Genomic DNA, 12,777 nt, shown 5'->3' on the forward strand with positions numbered 1-12,777 from the left:
TAAAAAATAAATAGATACTAAGCGCACTTGCACTTCAGCTCCGCTCAGTCTCTGCCAGGAGATGCAGTAGTCGGGGAGGATAAGACTTGCAAGCCCCAATCGCATCTGAAGGGAAATTGTTTCATTTTATTACTGTATTAATATTCTATTGGAATAATTTCATTTATATAAAAGAGTGACAAAAGAAAAAGTGAGAATGAAAAAGAAAAAAAAACCCTCAATTACATTTCCATACATTGTATACAGATGTGTATAATCTTATTATCCTAATACACACATCATACACGTATCTGAAGAAGTGTGCATGCACACGAAAGCTCATACCTAGAACTAACTCAGTTGGTCTTTAAGGTGCTACTGGAAGGAATTTTTTTATTTTGTTTTGACCATGGCAGACCAACACGGCTACCTATCTGTAATCATACACGTGGTTTCATAACTATAATGCAATAATAATTCTCTTCTTCCCAAGAAGAAAATCCAACTGAATAATGTACTTGGTCATTTGTGCACTGACTTGGGACAAAGTTGTTTCTATTTTAAAAAAAATTCATACTACATATATTAATTAGCTTATCAAACAATTACTGGTTTGGGTTCTTAGAATGGCTGTGCCAACCAATCAGTGGAACTTACTCTGTTTAACTTCCTCCTGATTTCATTTTCTTCAAACAAACAAACAAACCCATATTCTTGTAATACTGAATAACATTGCAAGCAACTGGTGATATCAAACTACTAGCTCACATTTTCCCCATTTTAATCTGGTTTTACTCTTTCTGGGAGAAATCAGTTATACAGTATTTGATCTTTTTTAAATGTTACCAACAACCTGTTCAAACAACCTGCTTGCAGTATTAAGCCCCACCTGGAAGCCCCCTGGGTGCCCATTAGCTTGACTCCTCCATCATCATTTCCAACCATAACCAACTCCCAGACATCTGGTTTATTGAGCATTATCCTGATTTTGTTTGTACGGAGTTTGCAAGGATGTTAGATAATGCTGATTGTTTATGGAGTATTCCTTCTGATTTGTTTTACTGGAGGTTGTACAGCATGGCAGTTATTATCCAACACTGTCCAGTACATTTCCCCTACCATTTTTGTTAACACAAGAACTCTGATTTGGGGCAGGAAGGAGGTTTGTTGCACAAGGGTACCAAACCCATTTTAATTACATAACTTGAATTTGCCAGTATGAGACTGAATTCTACTTGCAAAATAGTCTGAGAGAAACTGATGGAGTTGGTCAGAAGTACTGTACAGGGAGCAGCTTAGAGAATGAACTGATTTTGCTGAAAGATGGAACTGCTTGGTTGAGTTCTGGAATCTTGTGTTATGGAAATATTATGAATATTTTTGTTTATTAAACTGCAGTAGTAGCGTTGCCAAAGGATGGCAGTGTTTTGCTGATTTTTGGAAAATGTGTTTTTGAGATAGAAGAATGCAAGGTTTGCTCTTGCTATTAATTATAATAGGAATAAAAGTTAACCAAAACAATTAGAATGTGAATTTTGAAAAATACAATGAACAGATCATACTGAGTTCAGAGTTGCTTACATTTAATGTTAGGATGCTTATAAAATTGGGATCAATAATCAGTAGATATGTCGCACTTTACTGTTTAGTCTGAACAACTGCTGTTAAGACTGTGCTTTTAGCAGATTCTGTATTTAATCCTACCATAATCTGGATCATTAAATTTATTAAGATCTTGTTTTTTGAGGGTGAATAAAGCACAATATGCTTTTTGCAACTGATAGCTTTATGACAAAGGGAGAGTCAGACCTTGGCAAAATAAGAGTACTGTAGAAGGCTCTCAAGAACACTTTTTAAAAATTTAACATATTGTCCTTATTTATTTGCTTCTTTTTGACTTTGTGTGGTTTGTGGAGTTTGAACTATGCAGATGACACTTATTTATTTATTTATTTATTTATAATGTTTTTTCGCTCCCGCCATCCTTGCTTCTTTCCTGATTAACATTGAAATGAGTTTTGTCTACCTCATTTCCTCCGTCATTGTGCCATTTCTAATGATTTTGGCCAATCCTAATTTCCATTAAAGTAATCGATAGACAGACTCCCATTGATTACGGAGGAAGCTAGTTTGGGGCTTTGATGTTTCCTTTTCTTGCAGCTCAATATTATTTTTCCGTTCAAAAATGTAAGAAATTGACTTGTTTAATATTTTTCTTTTTATCCTTGCCCTTTACACTTTTCACCCAAAGTGCTGAACAAAGGAACACTTACTGGTATGACCCTGCTCCATTAAGAGCCCAGATGTAAGATTTTTGCTGGCAAGTAAGTGCTTAGGAATGGGGTGTTCCAGGTCGCCATGTTCTTATTAGGTCTGTCAGTGGCTATTAGTCATGAAACCTTAATGGACCCTCCATATTCTGAGTCAATAAATTGTTGATTATCCACTGCTGGAACCAAACAATAGGATATGGAAATTTCCATTGTTCCTGTACGTGAGAGGCAATGGCTGATCAAAATGAACTTTGCTCTGTGCCATCAAGACCATTTCTCACATGCTTATATACTGGTGAAATGTCACAAAACTTTACTGTATCAAGTTGAGATTCTCCCACTAATTTTCAGAGACTGTATGGCCCAATGAACAGAAAGATAGGCAGGTATGAGTTCTGGTGCCTGCTAAACTTTGGTTTCAGTAGATGGTCTTGATTTGGGCAAGTCATTGGCCAGGTTTTTGGTGTAAGGCTAAACCATTGTTTGTTTAGCTTAGCTCTGGTTTGTTTGAACATCAGAACCTGCCTGAAGCAACTAACTATGGTTTCTTTGGGGACAACAACCACAACCTGAAATTATAGATTGCCTCCATGGCGTTGGCATTTTTCAGGAAGGGTATACGAGAAATTTAAGTTTGTGCAATTAAAGTGGATTGAAGCATTCTGCTGCCTTGGTGCAACAAATGACAAGAGAGCAACCAAGCAGCAATTTCCTGTCTTCTACAAAGCACTTTTGTATAAGAGCCAGGTATACACAGAACGGGCAAGGAACAACAAACCAAGGTTAGTAAAACAAATGTGGTTTGCTTGATCATCCATGAACCTGGATTTTTCTACAAACCACAGATGTTTAAAGCAAATAACAGTGGGTTTAGCATTATGCTCACATGCAGTCATTGTCTCAGTCTTGGTTTTCTTGTCTGTGAAAATGGGACTTCTAGTTATCTACTTCTGTGTGTGTTATAACAGATGTGATAAGGATTGTGAAGCAGTACACAGTAAAAGTTGTTGTTTTGCAACTCCTATAATTGCTATTTTAATATTAAACTTACATGGGCCACTTCTATTGTAAGAAAATGGCTCTTCTAGCTCACATTAACTTAGTGTTCACATGAGTGCAGTGTGAGAGAAGGCCCAAAGTGCTGTTTGTGTAATGTGTATTTCATTGTTCATATGTATATAAGGCTTTTTTAAAGTGTTGGTTTCATAGTTTGTTTCCCATTCTAACAATATGATGCTGCAAATTTTACAAAAGAAAGAAAGGTGAAAAAGAAGTATTAGGAGAAAACATATATTTTACCTATAGATGGCTACTTTGTATATTTTAAGAAGACAATTCAGTGTGCTGAATTTATCTAATAAATGCTGTCAGTTAAAAGTCTTTATCAATTATACAGAAGTTAAGATAAAGATTTATTGGTCTGGAAGGTAAATAATGACCAAAGATGAACCCAAAATCAATATTGACTTTGAAGGATAATCAGACCTGAGAACTGTCTCAGTATTAAGTCTGTGGTACAAAAAAAGGAAGTCTTCGCATTTCTAAAGCCCACCCCATACAAACCCCACTGCTAGGTTGTAATAGTAGAAAAGCAAATGAATTATAATAGAAAAGCAATAAAAGACAATTTCCTTTACATGCATGTATGTATGCAGTGTGTGATGTTTGCCTCAAAAAAGCTAGTTTAGGGAATCCTCAAAGGCTTGTGTATCCCAAATAGGAATCTTTCCTTTTTCTATTTGAACAATAAGCTTTTAAAGGAAAAATGCCTTCATTGCAAAAACCTGCTTGCCATGTAGCATATCAGTACATTCTCCTCACCATGATACTGCCTTGCATATGTAAACTTTAGGGCTTCTCAGTTTTAACTGGTAGATTAATTGACTGACAGTGCAATCCTGCGTCTTTAGAATTAAGTCCCAAATTGAAACTGAATCCAGAGAAAATTGAAGTGCTGTCAGTGGGCATGCCTTATGTTCTGGAGCTGGCAGAGTTGCCTGTTCTTAGTGGGGTTGCACTCCCCCTGAAGGAGCCAGTGTGTTGTTTGAGGCTGCTCCCAGAACCACCTTTGGCTCTCAAGCCACAGGTGGCCTCTGTGGCTAGGAGCACCTATGCCTGCCAGATGCACCATTTCTGCATAAGGATATCCTGGCTAGGGTTACGCATGCTCTGGCAACCTCCGAGCCCAAAATGTGTTCTAGGAGCCTTTGAAAATGTTCCAGAAATAGCAGCTGATGTAAAATGCCGAGGCAAGAACGCTGTTCGGAGAACTAGGCCATGAACATATCTACACAGGTTGCCAATTGTTTTCCAGCTCCAATTCAAGGTGCTTGCTTTGACATTTAATCTCTCAAGGGCTTGGGACTGCAAGAACACCTTCTCGTGTTCTGTGCTCAAGAATCAGCAGATGGGGCCTTCCTGGTGGTCTCTCCCACGATGAAGAAGGTGGGGTAGGGACCCAGAGACAGGCCTTTTCAGTGATGACTCGCATTTTCAGAACTCCCTACTTACTGAGGTGCACCCAATATACCCTCCAACTTTTCTCCAATGAAAATAGGGACATCCTAAGGCAAAATGCAACATTCCAGGATCAAATCAGAAATCGGGGACATCCCTGGGAAATAGGGACACTTTGAGTTTTCCTTGTAATAATGTGCGATAGCTTTTTGATACCTAAATTGTAAAGCAACTTATAGTTCCTTCAGCATCTTAGAAAACATAATAAACATATTTATTTTAATTTAGTGTATTTGTTTGGTTGGCAGCTCTAATTATATTCATCAATTTGTCTGGTTTTGCTCTTTTTTATTAAAAAGACAACAACCACCAATGGGAATAACATAGTTTGCCTAGTAGATTTCACTTGTGAGAGGCTATTAAAACCCTACTGGGGCACGGAAAATACCTATGCAATTATAAATACCCTTTCCAAATAATTTATAATTCCAAAATAGTCCTATTTGCTTCCCCTTCCTGTGCTCCAGAGCAGGCTGTTGAAGGACTTTGCTTTTTGACCACAGTTCTAAAGAATGGTCAGCTTTTAATTGGTCCTGGTAAATTTAACTCCAGGCTCTGCTTTTCCAGAATGGCTAAGACGTTTAACTTTATCATATGCAACATCCTGAAATCACTTCTTTTGGATTGCCCTGAATCGTTTCATGGCATTTCTGGCTCCCTTATGCATCAGAGAAGAATGTAGCTTTTATATACCTCCCAAGATTCATTCTGAATTTTGACAGATTACTTTAAGTGCCTTCTTCCTTTGTCATCTCTTTTAATAGATTCCCTGCCCCCCAGGTCTGTCAGTTTCCTGGGCCAAGAAGCTGCTTTCGTTCACCTCGGGAACAAAGAAACTGCTCCTGTTTAACTTAATCAAATACTCTCTTCTTTCTCATAGAAAGGGAAGCAGCCAATTTACGTCCCAGCTCTATTAAGCCTGAAAACAAATTTCCTGCATTCCACTAATATGAAGTCTTGCCTACCCTTGTCTACCTTTTTCTTCAGCATTGTATAATGGTGAACATTTTAAAAGGACTTTACACAAACATGTTCTATATTAGTTGCAAACCCCATTCGCGTCTTCATTAAAGCATTATAACTTAAATATTTCCCCTCCAAGTCACTTAACTGTTTTGTTTTTTTCCAATGTAAAAATTGCTGTTTGAAAATCTGAAAGCTTTATTTTTAATTTTGTTTGTTTGCTCAGTTTCTAAGCCACTGTAGAACATTCTTTCTCTGGGTGACTTTGTGGCAAGAATCAAGTTGCATCAAATGCAATTATAATGTAACTGTGATTGTTGTTGTCGTCATGTAAGGATGGGGAAGAAAGTAATTTCAAATTTAAAGGTAAAACCACCTAATTCACACTTTCCAAAAGTATACAAAAAAATCTGAAACAGCCATATTTTGAAATTTGCAATTCTCTGAAGTTTGCAATGCAGTTCTCCTGTCAAGTAATAAGTGCAAAAAAAAATAATCATATACTATGGTAAACTCAGCATGACAAAGCATGGATTAGTTTTAATGACATACAAAATTGCATTATATTAGGGGGAAATGCATAGCATTTTAGACAAAGTAGCATACAAAAATGTGTATATTGGCAAAAATTATCATTCAAATGCTGGTGGGGAAATTTGAAAAACTGAATTTAAGATTGGAGAAATGAGAAACTCAGAGCGACTGAAATTGACAGATTCATTCATCCCTAGCGCCACACAGAGAAATACACTGGAAAAAAAATGAATGGTGTGGCTAAGTAGCACATAATTTAGATTTTACTTCAGTTGGGATGAGGATTTTGAAGGATTCCCCCCCCCCTGCAAAAATAAACATGAAAAGCATGACATGTGTCCATTGCATGCGCCCATTTCCCTGCAAGAAAGCAGCAATAGATATGAGCTTCCCAGTACACACATGAACAGCAAATTAGATGTGTGTGTGGTTGCCACACATGACGAGGCTCCTATTGATGAAACCAGCTTCTGCATGCACTTCTGCTGCAGATTTGTATCACTCTGTAAATCTACATCACAATACTCAGCTTCACTCATTGACGGAGCTGAATTATTTTGGGGGGAAGCAGAGGGGAATATGCGCTGCAACACAGAACTGTTGTGCATGATTAGAGCTGAATCAGGAGCACAGTGTAAAAAGCCTGACAGTGCAAACCTAGGGAGGTTTCCTCAGAAGTAAGAAGTGTGTATAGGATTGCAGCCCACATATCAAATGAGTAAGCAATGTTTTATTGGCTATTTAGGTTCATTTAGGGAGAATCTCTGTTTTTGCATTTGTTTTCTCTCTCTGAGTTCTCTTTTTTTTAATAAATAGATTTATTTATTTTTAGCAACACATTCTTTTGAGGGTATTTGGCAGCATAGCAGAATTCCATTCCTGTGCTGAAAGTTAAGGAAAGTGATTACTCATACATATTTTACTTGGATGAATAAGTACTAAAATGCTGAGCAGTAGAGAAATGAATATAAAAAATATATGAAAATGCTCTGTATATAATACAATAAGAGAGATGTTTCAAATAGAAAACCAAATAAAACTGGCTTGAGAAAATAGAATTACTTTATCTTTAGAGCTGCAACCTTTTACTCACTTCCCTGGGAGTAAATCCCAGTAAACTCGGGGTGGCTGACCTCTGACTAGATGTAGATAGGCTTGCGCTGCACACTTATTGTTTTCTGTTGATCTGTTTGCACATTGGATTAAAAATTATATATCACACACTTTTTCTCTCCATGATCTATTATGCAATATGTGTGAATAATACTTTACGTTAATTGTTAGAGTTGTATATATAAAATTGTAAATATATATATATTTGTATATACATTTCATTTATAATAAGTAAGCACATACTAGGTTTAAAAGCAAACCTAAGAAAACCTCTAGGTATATATATTTGAAAGGTAGCAATTTTTTGGAGATCTCATCTTTTTGAGGGTATTTTAAGCAATGACTAACACTGAATTGACACTGAAAGTGATGGTATTCCAGCTGAACTATTTAAAATTTTAAAAGATGATGCTGTTAAGGTGCTACACTCAATATGCCAGCAAGTTTGAAAAACTCAGCAGTGGCCAGAGGATTGGAGAAGATCAGTCTACATCCCAGTCCCAAAGAAGGGCAGTGCCAAAGAATGCTCCAACTACCACACAATTGCACTTACTTCACACACTAGCAAGGTTATGCTTAAAATTCTACAAGGTAGGCTCAAGCAGTATGTAGACCGAGAACTCCCAGAAGTGCAAGCTGGATTTAGAAGAGGCAGAGGAACCAGAGACCAAATTGCAAACATGTGCTGGATTATGGAGAAAGCTAGAGAGTTCTAGGAAGACAGGAGTGCCTGGTGTGCTCTGGTCCGTGGGGTCACGAAGAGTCAGACACGACTAAACAACTAAACAACAACAACACTGAATTGTAAATATTGGAAGAGGTAATTCTTAGCATATAGGCTTGTTTCTGTATTATTTATTTCCTAGAGTAGTTTTAGAATAGATTTCCAGGGAATTTGGGGCATGCCTATAGAATGGTTTGCTGAAGACTTTAGCAAATGTCAGAGTGACCAGTGTGGCTTTAGCAATGTCAAAAGATCCTTGGAAGAAGCAGGTAGTTAGGTGATTATGTTGCTCCAAGACTATGCAGGCAATTATGATGAAATGAGGCCTCTAATACTTTGCCAGACAAGTCTATATCTAGCCCAGCACATGATCCCCCCTAGCAAATGTCAGTACCCAGTAGAGACTGGTGGAATGCAGTTGCATCACCTGACCTCCCAGCACCAAAGTTACTGCTGTTACTGGGAGAGGCAAGGTGGCCCACACCTTGCAGATGCACCAGCAGTCAATACAATGCCTCTGCTGGTGTATCTCCTTGGCACCAACCTCCCTGCCGCCCTTCCCCTCCCACTCTAAGCAACAGTGACACTGCTGGTGGGAGGTCAGGTAAGTGTTGCCTCTCTGCCCATCATCTGCTACTGGCAGTAGCTCTCCAGAGTCAGGCAGACTTCCCCCGAAGTCCTTTGCAACTAAGCGTAAACGTAAAGGTAAAGGTCCAGTCATGACCGACTCTGGGGTTGCGGCGCTCATCTCGCTTTATTGGCCAAGAGAGCTGGCGTACAGCTTCTGGGTCATGTGGCCAGCATGACTAAACCGTTTCTGGCAAACCAGAGCAGCGTACGGAAACGCTGTTTACCTTTCTGCCGGAGTGGTACCTATTTATCTACTTGCACTTTGATGTGCTTTTGAACTGCTATTTTGGCAGGAGCAGGGACCGAGGAACGGGAGCTCACCCCTCGTGGGAATTCGAACCGCCGACCTTCTGAACAGCAAGCTCTAGGCTCTGTGGTTTAACCCACAGCACCACCCACATCCCTGAGCATAGCAGTGGTTGAATCCAGACCCTTTCCTTTCTATATCCAAAGTGTATTATTGTTATCAGTGCAATTCTGTCACAATTATCCAGCTGCAGTGAATCCAGTGGGCAGTGGCACAGTTAGGTCATGTGAGACTCTGGACTCAATGGTCTTAGGAGGGGCTTTCTTAGATGGTAATACTTACTATTTCACTGTACAAGGTAAGAGCCTTTAACAGGAAAAGGACAGGAGAGAGTATGAACCTGTTACTTCTGCTTGACAATTCAACAGCTTTTGTTATCATCAACCAGTATATCCTACTGGATCCATTCTGTGGTTGGCACTTGGAGCACTGCTCTGAAGTGATTTCAGCCCTACCTTCAGGGCCAGTTCCAGAGTGGGTGACTCTGTAATTTCCCCCTCTCCCCCCCCAAAAACTATATAATGGCTTCTATATGAAGTCATTGGAAGTGGTCACTAGGATCTTTGGCGCATGATAACGTCAGTATGCTGGTGGCACTTAGCTCTATTTCTCCGTAACGTCTGAATCAGGAGTAGAGTCTTGAACTGGCATCCAGATGCAGTGGTAGCCTGGATGTGGGGACCAATAAACAGAGACTGAATCCTGGCAAAACAAAGGCCCTGTGGGTAGGTGGCTTCTGGGGCTGAGAAACTGGCCATTTCTCCTTTTCTGGATGGAGTCGCGGTCCCGTTGAATGTGAACAGTTTATAAAGCTTTCACAATTTTTAAAAAAAGATGATTTGATTTCAAAATGAAGGGAGCGGGTGAGAAAAATGTAAATAATAACACACACATCCAATTTGTTGACTGCCAAACTTAATTCCTGCCGTGATCCCAATACTTGGCTGTTTCATTAATGTTACATCTATCAAGCAGAAAGCAACACATCAAGATGAGAGGTATTAGTGGGTGGGTGTTTTTTGCCATGTCGGTAACATCCTGCTTTGGGTTTTTAATATGGCTGCTTGAGCCCTACTTAATTGTGTGATGTGAGCATAGCTCCCTCTGTTGGTTTCTGTCCAGAGTTGCATCTAGTTGATGGTATTCTGAGTGTACCAATGATGATCAGTAGACCCTATTGCAGCGCTGCGGAGAAGGTGCCAAGGGTTTCGGAATGCTTGGGTGGCTTGTACTGCTGATATTCAGAATCATCATAATACCAGGCGTGCATATATTATACTGGGCCCTTTACTAGCAGGCGTTTAAGTAACAGCTACCTGTATGCTGTGGGAAAGCTTCCTTGTATTTTACAAGAAGGATTTAATAACATACTGGAAATTTAGGTTTCCACAATTAAAGTGGATTGGAGCGCTCTGGTTCTATTATACCACTTTAATAGTATCTGCCAAAGAATCTGGTGCAGTTTGCTTAGCCCGGTGTTAGAAGATCCCTGTTCCCCTTGCAGAGCTACAATTTCCAGAGTTCCCTGGGAAGAGGGACTGATTGTTAAACAACTCTGGAAATTGTATCTCTGAGGATTACCCCCCCCCCTCTCATCAGTTGGTGGTTTTTATTGGATTCACTGCTGATTTTTGCCTTGGTATGGTAATTGTTCCATGCTTGCTCTTTAACAAAAAAATAAAAAAATTAAATGATGTTGCTGGTCTTTGAATTTGTTTTAGTTTTGTGGTTTCTATTGTGTTGTGCCATTCTGGGAGAACTTTGGGGGGGGGCTAACAATGCTTTAAATAAATAAAGTAGCAAACAAACCCTGGTGTGACTGTTAGCAGCCAAGACTGATTTAAAAAAAAAAGTTTAACTAAACAAAACTAATTCCTTTCTTTATTTGGGGGAATTGATTTGGTCTGTGAGGGCCGCACTGCAAAACTATATGGTTAGATCCTTCGCTGTGGGCAGTGCCTGCTCGCTGCAGCAACCTGCCTATGAATAGTAGGCAAACACATTTTGCTGTGTAGTTTTTGGTGCCTGCTAACAGCATTTTGGTTGAGTCACACCTACTCAGATGCCTAATTTTTCCATGCAGTTTTGTTATGTGTATCTGTTTTAAAACTTCTAGTTTCATTTATATTTTGAAGGGGGCATTACTTCAATTTGCTTTTAGCGTTTTATCACATTTTAATGAATATTTTATATTGCCTTATGCAAACAGCTTAGAGGTTCCTTTCAATTAAGGTATGCACAAATCTTGTCAAATAAAATTCAGAGGTGCCCTTCTGCTAGCATAAGGCCTCTTGCACTCATGAAAGGGCCTGTTTCCAGCTTAGCTGAAAGATGTTTCATGGGGGGAAATGGGATGCCACCTCCCAAGGAAGTTCTTCTGTCCATATGAGTCTTTGTACAATGCCAGTTTACACTAGTGGTTGTATATAAATTAGTGATGTAACCTTTCCAGCAGTTAATACAATTAGGAAGGGATATGGTTAGAAATCTGATTTAGTTTGCAAATTCACACTTTCTGAAAAGCTATGGGAGCCAAAGCATAGCCCACCCTTCAGCATTCACACTTCAAGCCAACTTTACAAGTTAATTTGTACAGATATGCATTTACTAAGGTGGAGTGTGCATATAAACACATATATTAGTGAAAATAACATACAAAAAAGGATTACATTAGAGAAAATAGCTTTTGTAAAAATGTAAATTGGGCAATATTGCGTATGAAATAGGAGAAAGTCATATTAAAATGATGACTTTTCATGAGGACTTATGTGTTGTGTGTGTTTATCAAAGCTGGAGCACTGAATTTAAGATTGGAAAAATGAGAACTGAGATGAACTGAAATAATAATAATAATAATAATAATAATAATAATAATAATAATAAATTTTATTTATATCCCGCCCTCCCCAGCCGAAGCTGGGCTCAGGGCGGCTAACAACAATCAAAATAATCCAATGATTCTAAAAACATTTCATTATAAAAATTAATTAAAATCAAATTTATGGCAACCAATAAGCAAAATTCTGTGCAGATTGCCAGAGGAGGGGCATCAGGCTGCGCCCTGACCAAAGGCCTGGTGGAACAGCTCTGTTTTGCAGGCCCTGCGGAAAGATGTCAAGTCCCGCAGGGCCCTGGTCTCTTGTGACAGAGCGTTCCACCAGATTGGAGCCGCGGCCGAAAAGGCCCTGGCTCTAGTTGAGGCCAGCCTAACCTCTCTGTGGCCTGGGACAGATTTGCTCATCCCTAGCCATAGTTCAGTGGCATAACTCACCCTTTTGCATGCAGAGGTTCAGGACTGGGAATGATTACCCTCTGAAACCTTGGGGAGCTACTGCCAGAACTAGATGGACCAATGGTATGGGTCTGTAAGGCAACTTCCTATATCCTTAAATTGAACAACTTCCTTCAGCCTAGCCAGTGTTCACAATGTGGCATATGAGCTTCTAAATTAAAATGAGCCAGTTTCTGCTTTGTTAGTTAGTTTCAATCTTACACAGTGATTATAGAAAAAAGCTCCTGGATATTTAATTAAATTAGAAGTGTGCCTTGTCTTGATCCCTTGAGTTACACAGAGACATGGTGGGGGAAATAACCCACAAAAGCTCTCCCCTTTTAAAAATACGGGGGGGGGGGAGTAGTAAATTGTCACTGTCTCAAGCATTGGTTGGAACTTGCAGGTTATTGCTGAGGCAAAGCAGAGGACATGAATGAAGTAGTCATACGTTAACAAAGCTGGC

The 12,777-nt window shown here is 39.2% G+C and overlaps 1 long non-coding RNA gene across 1 annotated transcript in view; it reads left to right on the top strand.

Moving 5' to 3' along the window:
• The window catches only part of LOC309326162, a 31,538-nt gene that overhangs the window by 3,258 nt on the left and 15,503 nt on the right, over positions 1–12,777 (top strand). The gene's annotated exons all lie outside the window — the stretch shown is intronic.

This window comes from Podarcis erhardii (assembly GCF_964252035.2).
Source record: "Podarcis erhardii genome assembly, chromosome: 12".
Taxonomy (NCBI): domain Eukaryota; kingdom Metazoa; phylum Chordata; class Lepidosauria; order Squamata; family Lacertidae; genus Podarcis; species Podarcis erhardii.